General features: G+C 35.0%; 22 non-coding genes across 22 annotated transcripts; all 22 read left to right on the top strand.

Moving 5' to 3' along the window:
- Nucleotides 1-237: 237 nt before the first annotated feature.
- On the top strand, nucleotides 238-355 carry LOC141705267 (5S ribosomal RNA). The gene has a single exon (XR_012568281.1). It is a non-coding gene; the product is annotated as a 5S ribosomal RNA (ribosomal RNA).
- Nucleotides 356-834: 479 nt separating this feature from the next.
- LOC141705265 (5S ribosomal RNA) lies at nucleotides 835-953 on the top strand. Its single transcript, XR_012568279.1, has one exon. It is a non-coding gene; the product is annotated as a 5S ribosomal RNA (ribosomal RNA).
- A 515-nt stretch (nucleotides 954-1,468) lies between these two features.
- LOC141705266 (5S ribosomal RNA) lies at nucleotides 1,469-1,589 on the top strand. Its single transcript, XR_012568280.1, has one exon. It is a non-coding gene; the product is annotated as a 5S ribosomal RNA (ribosomal RNA).
- A 213-nt stretch (nucleotides 1,590-1,802) lies between these two features.
- Nucleotides 1,803-1,920, top strand: LOC141705262 (5S ribosomal RNA). Its single transcript, XR_012568277.1, has one exon. It is a non-coding gene; the product is annotated as a 5S ribosomal RNA (ribosomal RNA).
- Nucleotides 1,921-2,139: 219 nt separating this feature from the next.
- On the top strand, nucleotides 2,140-2,258 carry LOC141705261 (5S ribosomal RNA). Its single transcript, XR_012568276.1, has one exon. It is a non-coding gene; the product is annotated as a 5S ribosomal RNA (ribosomal RNA).
- Nucleotides 2,259-2,476: 218 nt separating this feature from the next.
- Nucleotides 2,477-2,595, top strand: LOC141705259 (5S ribosomal RNA). The gene has a single exon (XR_012568274.1). It is a non-coding gene; the product is annotated as a 5S ribosomal RNA (ribosomal RNA).
- A 216-nt stretch (nucleotides 2,596-2,811) lies between these two features.
- Nucleotides 2,812-2,931, top strand: LOC141705264 (5S ribosomal RNA). Its single transcript, XR_012568278.1, has one exon. It is a non-coding gene; the product is annotated as a 5S ribosomal RNA (ribosomal RNA).
- Nucleotides 2,932-3,150: 219 nt separating this feature from the next.
- On the top strand, nucleotides 3,151-3,269 carry LOC141705258 (5S ribosomal RNA). The gene has a single exon (XR_012568273.1). It is a non-coding gene; the product is annotated as a 5S ribosomal RNA (ribosomal RNA).
- Nucleotides 3,270-3,486: 217 nt separating this feature from the next.
- On the top strand, nucleotides 3,487-3,605 carry LOC141705257 (5S ribosomal RNA). Its single transcript, XR_012568272.1, has one exon. It is a non-coding gene; the product is annotated as a 5S ribosomal RNA (ribosomal RNA).
- Nucleotides 3,606-3,821: 216 nt separating this feature from the next.
- LOC141705256 (5S ribosomal RNA) lies at nucleotides 3,822-3,940 on the top strand. The gene has a single exon (XR_012568271.1). It is a non-coding gene; the product is annotated as a 5S ribosomal RNA (ribosomal RNA).
- A 219-nt stretch (nucleotides 3,941-4,159) lies between these two features.
- Nucleotides 4,160-4,278, top strand: LOC141705255 (5S ribosomal RNA). The gene has a single exon (XR_012568270.1). It is a non-coding gene; the product is annotated as a 5S ribosomal RNA (ribosomal RNA).
- Nucleotides 4,279-4,495: 217 nt separating this feature from the next.
- Nucleotides 4,496-4,614, top strand: LOC141705254 (5S ribosomal RNA). The gene has a single exon (XR_012568269.1). It is a non-coding gene; the product is annotated as a 5S ribosomal RNA (ribosomal RNA).
- Nucleotides 4,615-4,831: 217 nt separating this feature from the next.
- On the top strand, nucleotides 4,832-4,950 carry LOC141705253 (5S ribosomal RNA). The gene has a single exon (XR_012568268.1). It is a non-coding gene; the product is annotated as a 5S ribosomal RNA (ribosomal RNA).
- A 218-nt stretch (nucleotides 4,951-5,168) lies between these two features.
- On the top strand, nucleotides 5,169-5,287 carry LOC141705252 (5S ribosomal RNA). Its single transcript, XR_012568267.1, has one exon. It is a non-coding gene; the product is annotated as a 5S ribosomal RNA (ribosomal RNA).
- Nucleotides 5,288-5,504: 217 nt separating this feature from the next.
- LOC141705251 (5S ribosomal RNA) lies at nucleotides 5,505-5,623 on the top strand. The gene has a single exon (XR_012568266.1). It is a non-coding gene; the product is annotated as a 5S ribosomal RNA (ribosomal RNA).
- Nucleotides 5,624-5,840: 217 nt separating this feature from the next.
- LOC141705250 (5S ribosomal RNA) lies at nucleotides 5,841-5,959 on the top strand. Its single transcript, XR_012568265.1, has one exon. It is a non-coding gene; the product is annotated as a 5S ribosomal RNA (ribosomal RNA).
- Nucleotides 5,960-6,176: 217 nt separating this feature from the next.
- On the top strand, nucleotides 6,177-6,295 carry LOC141705271 (5S ribosomal RNA). Its single transcript, XR_012568285.1, has one exon. It is a non-coding gene; the product is annotated as a 5S ribosomal RNA (ribosomal RNA).
- A 217-nt stretch (nucleotides 6,296-6,512) lies between these two features.
- On the top strand, nucleotides 6,513-6,631 carry LOC141705270 (5S ribosomal RNA). The gene has a single exon (XR_012568284.1). It is a non-coding gene; the product is annotated as a 5S ribosomal RNA (ribosomal RNA).
- Nucleotides 6,632-6,846: 215 nt separating this feature from the next.
- On the top strand, nucleotides 6,847-6,965 carry LOC141705269 (5S ribosomal RNA). Its single transcript, XR_012568283.1, has one exon. It is a non-coding gene; the product is annotated as a 5S ribosomal RNA (ribosomal RNA).
- A 218-nt stretch (nucleotides 6,966-7,183) lies between these two features.
- Nucleotides 7,184-7,302, top strand: LOC141705260 (5S ribosomal RNA). The gene has a single exon (XR_012568275.1). It is a non-coding gene; the product is annotated as a 5S ribosomal RNA (ribosomal RNA).
- Nucleotides 7,303-7,520: 218 nt separating this feature from the next.
- LOC141705268 (5S ribosomal RNA) lies at nucleotides 7,521-7,637 on the top strand. The gene has a single exon (XR_012568282.1). It is a non-coding gene; the product is annotated as a 5S ribosomal RNA (ribosomal RNA).
- A 565-nt stretch (nucleotides 7,638-8,202) lies between these two features.
- Nucleotides 8,203-8,321, top strand: LOC141705249 (5S ribosomal RNA). The gene has a single exon (XR_012568264.1). It is a non-coding gene; the product is annotated as a 5S ribosomal RNA (ribosomal RNA).
- Nucleotides 8,322-8,672: the final 351 nt, after the last annotated feature.

Below are 8,672 nucleotides of genomic sequence, written 5' to 3'. Positions count from 1 at the left end.
CGTGTTGCACCCCTTTTTTTTTTCACTTTTTTTTTTTTCTTCTTATTTTTTTTTCCTCTTTGTACAACACATTTCTTCGATGTTTTTCATAATTTGTTTCACTTTATTCTTTTATATTTTTTCTTATTTTTATTCTTATTTTTTCTATTTTTAATTTTTTTTATCAGTTTATCGCGTAATAATATGCAAAACCGCTCTAAATCTTCGTATATACAATTACTCTTGCACTTCTCTGACTGGTGCGATCATACCAGCACTAATGCACCGATCCCATCAGAACTCCGAAGTTAAGCGTGCTTGGGCGAGAGTAGTACTAGGATGGGTGACCCCCTGGAAGTCCTCGTGTTTGCACCCCTTTTTTTTCGTTTCCACGTTTTTTTTTCTTCTTAATTTTTTTTCCTCTTTGTACAACACATTTCTTCGATGTTTAGTTCATATTTTTTTTTTCCTTTATTCTTTTATTTTTTTCTTATTTTTTATTCTTATTTTTTCATTTTTTAATTTTTTATCAGTTTATCGCGTATAATGCAAAACCGCTCTAAATCTTCGTATATACAATTACTTTGCACTTGTGCCTTCCTGACGGAATGCGATCCTCGAGAGTATGTTGGACCCCCTTTTTTATTTCGTTTCACTTTTTTTTTTCTTCTAATTTTTTCTTCCTCTTTGTACAACACATTTCTTCGATGTTTAGTTCATAATTTTTCACTTTATTTTTTATTTTTTTTCTTATTTTTTTTCTTATTTTTTATTTTTTTTTTTATCAGTTTATCGCGTAAATAATGCAAAACCGCTCTAAATCTTCGTATATACAATTACTTTGCACTTCTCTGACGGTGCGATCATACCAGCACTAATGCACCGGATCCCATCAGAACTCCGAAGTTAAGCGTGCTTGGGCGAGAGTAGTACTAGGATGGGTTGACCCCCTGGGAATTCCCGTGTTGCACCCCTTTTTTTCGTTTCACGTTTTTTTTCTTCTTAATTTTTTTTCCTCTTTGTACAACACATTTCTTCGATGTTTAGTTCATAATTTTTCCTTTATTCTTTTATTTTTTCTTATTTTTTATTCTTATTTTTTCTATTTTTTAATTTTTTTTCGTCGCGTAATAATGCAAAACCGCTCTAAATCTTCGTATATACAATTACTTTGCACTTCTCTGACGGGTGCGATCATACCAGCACTAATGCACCGGATCCCCTCAGAACTCCGTGGGAAGTCCTCGTGTTGCACCCCTTTTTTCGTTTCCAAACCGTTTTTTTTTCTTCTTAATTTTTTCCCTCTTTGTACAACACATTCTTCGCTGTTAGTTCATAATTTTCACGTTATTCTTTTAATTTTTTCCTTATTTTTATTCTTATTTATTCTATTTTTTAATTTGTTTTTATCAGTTTATCCGGAAGTGTAAGAAAATGCAAAACCGACTTCTAAAATCTTCGTATAACAATTACTTTGCACTTCTCTGACGGGTGCGACTATACCAGCACTAATGCAACCGGATCCCATCAGAACTCCGAAGTTAAGCGTGCTTGGGCGAGAGTAGTACTAGGATGGGTGACCCCCCTGGGAAGTCTCCGTGTTGCACCCCTTTTTTCGTTTCACGTTTTTTTTCTTCTTAATTTTTTTTCCTCTTTGTACACCCATTTCTTCGATGTTTAGTTCATAATTTTTCACTTATTCTTTTATTTTTCTTATTTTTATTCTTATTTTTCTATTTTTTAATTTTTTTATCAGTTTATCGCGTAATAATGCAAAACCGCTCTAAATCTTCGTATATACAATTACTTTGCACTTCTCTGACGGGTGCGATCATACCAGCACTAATGCACCGGATCCCATCAGAACTCCGAAGTTAAGCGTGCTTGGGCGAGAGTAGTACTAGGATGGGTGACCCCTGGGAAGTCCTCGTGTTGCACCCCTTTTTTTTTCGTTTCACGTTTTTTTTCTTCTTAATTTTTTTCCTCTTTGTACAACACATTTCTTCGATGTTTAGTTCATAATTTTTCACTTTATTCTTTTATTTTTTCTTATTTTTATTCTTATTTTTTCTATTTTTTAATTTTTTTATCAGTTTATCGCGTAATAATGCAAAACCGCTCTAAATCTTCGTATATACAATTACTTTGCACTTCTCTGACGGGTGCGATCATACCAGCACTAATGCACCGGATCCCATCAGAACTCCGAAGTTAAGCGTGCTTGGGCGAGAGTAGTACTAGGATGGGTGACCCCCTGGGAAGTCCTCGTGTTGCACCCCTTTTTTCGTTTCACGTTTTTTTTTCTTCTTAATTTTTTTTCCTCTTTGTACAACACATTTCTTCGATGTTTAGTTCATAATTTTTCACTTTATTCTTTTATTTTTTCTTATTTTTATTCTTATTTTTTCTATTTTTTAATTTTTTTATCAGTTTATCGCGTAATAATGCAAAACCGCTCTAAATCTTCGTATATACAATTACTTTGCACTTCTCTGACGGGTGCGATCATACCAGCACTAATGCACCGGATCCCATCAGAACTCCGAAGTTAAGCGTGCTTGGGCGAGAGTAGTACTAGGATGGGTGACCCCCTGGGAAGTCCTCGTGTTGCACCCCTTTTTTCGTTTCACGTTTTTTTTCTTCTTAATTTTTTTCCTCTTTGTACAACACATTTCTTCGATGTTTAGTTCATAATTTTTCACTTTATTCTTTTATTTTTCTTATTTTTATTCTTATTTTTTCTATTTTTTAATTTTTTTATCAGTTTATCGCGTAATAATGCAAAACCCGCTCTAAATCTTCGTATATACAATTACTTTGCACTTCTCTGACGGGTGCGATCATACCAGCACTAATGCACCGGATCCCATCAGAACTCCGAAGTTAAGCGTGCTTGGGCGAGAGTAGTACTAGGATGGGTGACCCCCTTGGGAAGTCCTCGTGTTGCACCCCTTTTTTCGTTTTAATGTTTTTTTTCTTCTTAATTTTTTTTCTTCTTTGTACAACACATTTCTTCGATGTTTAGTTCATAATTTTTCACTTTATTCTTTTATTTTTTCTTATTTTTATTCTTATTTTTTCTATTTTTTAATTTTTTTTATCAGTTTATCGCGTAATAATGCAAAACCGCTCTAAATCTTCGTATATACAATTACTTTGCACTTCTCTGACGGGTGCGATCATACCAGCACTAATGCACCGGATCCCATCAGAACTCCGAAGTTAAGCGTGCTTGGGCGAGAGTAGTACTAGGATGGGTGACCCCCTGGGAAGTCCTCGTGTTGCACCCCTTTTTTCGTTTCACGTTTTTTTTCTTCTTAATTTTTTTTCCTCTTTGTACAACACATTTCTTCGATGTTTAGTTCATAATTTTTCACTTTATTCTTTTATTTTTTCTTATTTTTATTCTTATTTTTTCTATTTTTTAATTTTTTTATCAGTTTATCGCGTAATAATGCAAAACCGCTCTAAATCTTCGTATATACAATTACTTTGCACTTCTCTGACGGGTGCGATCATACCAGCACTAATGCACCGGATCCCATCAGAACTCCGAAGTTAAGCGTGCTTGGGCGAGAGTAGTACTAGGATGGGTGACCCCCTGGGAAGTCCTCGTGTTGCACCCCTTTTTTCGTTTCACGTTTTTTTTCTTCTTAATTTTTTTCCTCTTTGTACAACACATTTCTTCGATGTTTAGTTCATAATTTTTCCCTTTATTCTTTTATTTTTTCTTATTTTTATTCTTATTTTTTCTATTTTTTAATTTTTTTATCAGTTTATCGCGTAATAATGCAAAACCGCTCTAAATCTTCGTATATACAATTACTTTGCACTTCTCTGACGGGTGCGATCATACCAGCACTAATGCACCGGATCCCATCAGAACTCCGAAGTTAAGCGTGCTTGGGCGAGAGTAGTACTAGGATGGGTGACCCCCTGGGAAGTCCTCGTGTTGCACCCCTTTTTTTCGTTTCACGTTTTTTTTTCTTCTTAATTTTTTTTCCTCTTTGTACAACACATTTCTTCGATGTTTAGTTCATAATTTTTCACTTTATTCTTTTATTTTTTCTTATTTTTATTCTTATTTTTTCTATTTTTTAATTTTTTTATCAGTTTATCGCGTAATAATGCAAAACCGCTCTAAATCTTCGTATATACAATTACTTTGCACTTCTCTGACGGGTGCGATCATACCAGCACTAATGCACCGGATCCCATCAGAACTCCGAAGTTAAGCGTGCTTGGGCGAGAGTAGTACTAGGATGGGTGACCCCCTGGGAAGTCCTCGTGTTGCACCCCTTTTTTCGTTTCACGTTTTTTTTCTTCTTAATTTTTTTTCCTCTTTGTACAACACATTTCTTCGATGTTTAGTTCATAATTTTTCACTTTATTCTTTTATTTTTTCTTATTTTTATTCTTATTTTTTCTATTTTTTAATTTTTTTATCAGTTTATCGCGTAATAATGCAAAACCGCTCTAAATCTTCGTATATACAATTACTTTGCACTTCTCTGACGGGTGCGATCATACCAGCACTAATGCACCGGATCCCATCAGAACTCCGAAGTTAAGCGTGCTTGGGCGAGAGTAGTACTAGGATGGGTGACCCCCTGGGAAGTCCTCGTGTTGCACCCCTTTTTTCGTTTCACGTTTTTTTTCTTCTTAATTTTTTTTCCTCTTTGTACAACACATTTCTTCGATGTTTAGTTCATAATTTTTCACTTTATTCTTTTATTTTTTCTTATTTTTATTCTTATTTTTTCTATTTTTTAATTTTTTTATCAGTTTATCGCGTAATAATGCAAAACCGCTCTAAATCTTCGTATATACAATTACTTTGCACTTCTCTGACGGGTGCGATCATACCAGCACTAATGCACCGGATCCCATCAGAACTCCGAAGTTAAGCGTGCTTGGGCGAGAGTAGTACTAGGATGGGTGACCCCCTGGGAAGTCCTCGTGTTGCACCCCTTTTTTCGTTTCACGTTTTTTTTTCTTCTTAATTTTTTTTCCTCTTTGTACAACACATTTCTTCGATGTTTAGTTCATAATTTTTCACTTTATTCTTTTATTTTTTCTTATTTTTATTCTTATTTTTTCTATTTTTTAATTTTTTTATCAGTTTATCGCGTAATAATGCAAAACCGCTCTAAATCTTCGTATATACAATTACTTTGCACTTCTCTGACGGGTGCGATCATACCAGCACTAATGCACCGGATCCCATCAGAACTCCGAAGTTAAGCGTGCTTGGGCGAGAGTAGTACTAGGATGGGTGACCCCCTGGGAAGTCCTCGTGTTGCACCCCTTTTTTCGTTTCACGTTTTTTTTCTTCTTAATTTTTTTTCCTCTTTGTACAACACATTTCTTCGATGTTTAGTTCATAATTTTTCACTTTATTCTTTTATTTTTTCTTATTTTTATTCTTATTTTTTCTATTTTTTAATTTTTTTATCAGTTTATCGCGTAATAATGCAAAACCGCTCTAAATCTTCGTATATACAATTACTTTGCACTTCTCTGACGGGTGCGATCATACCAGCACTAATGCACCGGATCCCATCAGAACTCCGAAGTTAAGCGTGCTTGGGCGAGAGTAGTACTAGGATGGGTGACCCCCTGGGAAGTCCTCGTGTTGCACCCCTTTTTTCGTTTCACGTTTTTTTTCTTCTTAATTTTTTTTCCTCTTTGTACAACACATTTCTTCGATGTTTAGTTCATAATTTTTCACTTTATTCTTTTATTTTTTCTTATTTTTATTCTTATTTTTTCTATTTTTTAATTTTTTTATCAGTTTATCGCGTAATAATGCAAAACCGCTCTAAATCTTCGTATATACAATTACTTTGCACTTCTCTGACGGGTGCGATCATACCAGCACTAATGCACCGGATCCCATCAGAACTCCGAAGTTAAGCGTGCTTGGGCGAGAGTAGTACTAGGATGGGTGACCCCCTGGGAAGTCCTCGTGTTGCACCCCTTTTTTCGTTTCACGTTTTTTTTCTTCTTAATTTTTTTTCCTCTTTGTACAACACATTTCTTCGATGTTTAGTTCATAATTTTTCACTTTATTCTTTTATTTTTTCTTATTTTTATTCTTATTTTTTCTATTTTTTAATTTTTTTATCAGTTTATCGCGTAATAATGCAAAACCGCTCTAAATCTTCGTATATACAATTACTTTGCACTTCTCTGACGGGTGCGATCATACCAGCACTAATGCACCGGATCCCATCAGAACTCCGAAGTTAAGCGTGCTTGGGCGAGAGTAGTACTAGGATGGGTGACCCCCTGGGAAGTCCTCGTGTTGCACCCCTTTTTTCGTTTCACGTTTTTTTTCTTCTTAATTTTTTTTCCTCTTTGTACAACACATTTCTTCGATGTTTAGTTCATAATTTTTCACTTTATTCTTTTATTTTTTCTTATTTTTATTCTTATTTTTTCTATTTTTTAATTTTTTTATCAGTTTATCGCGTAATAATGCAAAACCGCTCTAAATCTTCGTATATACAATTACTTTGCACTTCTCTGACGGGTGCGATCATACCAGCACTAATGCACCGGATCCCATCAGAACTCCGAAGTTAAGCGTGCTTGGGCGAGAGTAGTACTAGGATGGGTGACCCCCTGGGAAGTCCTCGTGTTGCACCCCTTTTTTCGTTTCACGTTTTTTTTCTTCTTAATTTTTTTCCTCTTTGTACAACACATTTCTTCGATGTTTAGTTCATAATTTTTCACTTTATTCTTTTATTTTTTCTTATTTTTATTCTTATTTTTTCTATTTTTAATTTTTTTATCAGTTTATCGCGTAATAATGCAAAACCGCTCTAAATCTTCGTATATACAATTACTTTGCACTTCTCTGACGGGTGCGATCATACCAGCACTAATGCACCGGATCCCATCAGAACTCCGAAGTTAAGCGTGCTTGGGCGAGAGTAGTACTAGGATGGGTGACCCCCTGGGAAGTCCTCGTGTTGCACCCCTTTTTTCGTTTCACGTTTTTTTTCTTCTTAATTTTTTTTCCTCTTTGTACAACACATTTCTTCGATGTTTAGTTCATAATTTTTCCCTTTATTCTTTTATTTTTTCTTTATTTTTATTCTTATTTTTTCTATTTTTTAATTTTTTTATCAGTTTATCGCGTAATAATGCAAAACCGCTCTAAATCTTCGTATATACAATTACTTTGCACTTCTCTGACGGGTGCGATCATACCAGCACTAATGCACCGGATCCCATCAGAACTCCGAAGTTAAGCGTGCTTGGGCGAGAGTAGTACTAGGATGGGTGACCCCCTGGGAAGTCCTCGTGTTGCACCCCTTTTTTCGTTTCACGTTTTTTTTTCTTCTTAATTTTTTTTCCTCTTTGTACAACACATTTCTTCGATGTTTAGTTCATAATTTTTCCCTTTATTCTTTTATTTTTTCTTATTTTTATTCTTATTTTTTCTATTTTTTAATTTTTTTATCAGTTTATCGCGTAATAATGCAAAACCGCTCTAAATCTTCGTATATACAATTACTTTGCACTTCTCTGACGGGTGCGATCATACCAGCACTAATGCACCGGATCCCATCAGAACTCCGAAGTTAAGCGTGCTTGGCGAGAGTAGTACTAGATGGTGACCCCCTGGGAAGGTCCTCGTGTTGCACCCCTTTTTTCGTTTCACGTTTTTTTTTCTTCTTAATTTTTTTTTCCTCTTTGTACAACACATTCTTCGATGTTTAGTTCATAATTTTTCCCTTTATTCTTTTATTTTTCTTATTTTTATTCTTATTTTTTTATTTTAATTTTTTATCAGTTTATCGCGTAATAATGCAAAACCGCTCTAAATCTTCGTAATCAATTACGTACTTTGCACTTTTCTGACGGTTTGCGATCATCCCGCACGAATGCAAAACGTGATCCCATCAAACTCCAAAGTTAAGCGTGCTTTGGCGAGAGTTACTAGGATGGTTGAAACCCCCCCTGGAAGTCTCGCGTTCACCCCTATTTCGTTCATCACTTTTTTTTTTTTTTCTTCTTAATTTTTTTTCCTCTTTCCTAACAACACATTTCTTCGATGTTTTAGTTCATAATTTTTCCGTGTTTTATTCTTTGTATTTTTCCTTATTTTTATTCTTATTTTCTATTTTTTTTAATTTTTTTATCAGTTTATCGCGTAATAATGCAAAACCGCTCTAAATCTTCGTATATACAATTACTTTGCACTTCTCTGACGGGTGCGATCATACCAGCACTAATGCACCGGATCCCATCAGAACTCCGAAGTTAAGCGTGCTTGGGCGAGAGTAGTACTAGGATGGGTGACCCCCTGGGAAGTCCTCGTGTTGCACCCCTTTTTTCGTTTCACGTTTTTTTTTCTTCTTAATTTTTTTTCCTCTTTGTACAACACATTTCTTCGATGTTTAGTTCATAATTTTTCACTTTATTCTTTTATTTTTTCTTATTTTTATTCTTATTTTTTCTATTTTTTAATTTTTTTTATCAGTTTATCGCGTAATAATGCAAAACCGCTCTAAATCTTCGTATATACAATTACTTTGCACTTCTCTGACGGGTGCGATCATACCAGCACTAATGCACCGGATCCCATCAGAACTCCGAAGCGTGGGAGAGTACTCCCCCTGGTCCTCGTGTGCACCCCTTTTTTCGTTTCACGTTTTTTTTTCTTCTTAATTTTTTTTCCT

The sequence above is a fragment of the Apium graveolens genome, unplaced genomic scaffold (assembly GCF_009905375.1).
Source record: "Apium graveolens cultivar Ventura unplaced genomic scaffold, ASM990537v1 ctg8719, whole genome shotgun sequence".
Lineage (NCBI taxonomy): Eukaryota > Viridiplantae > Streptophyta > Magnoliopsida > Apiales > Apiaceae > Apium > Apium graveolens.
Note: the sequence above shows the minus strand (reverse complement) of the source record. Positions and strands in the feature narration are given on the sequence as shown.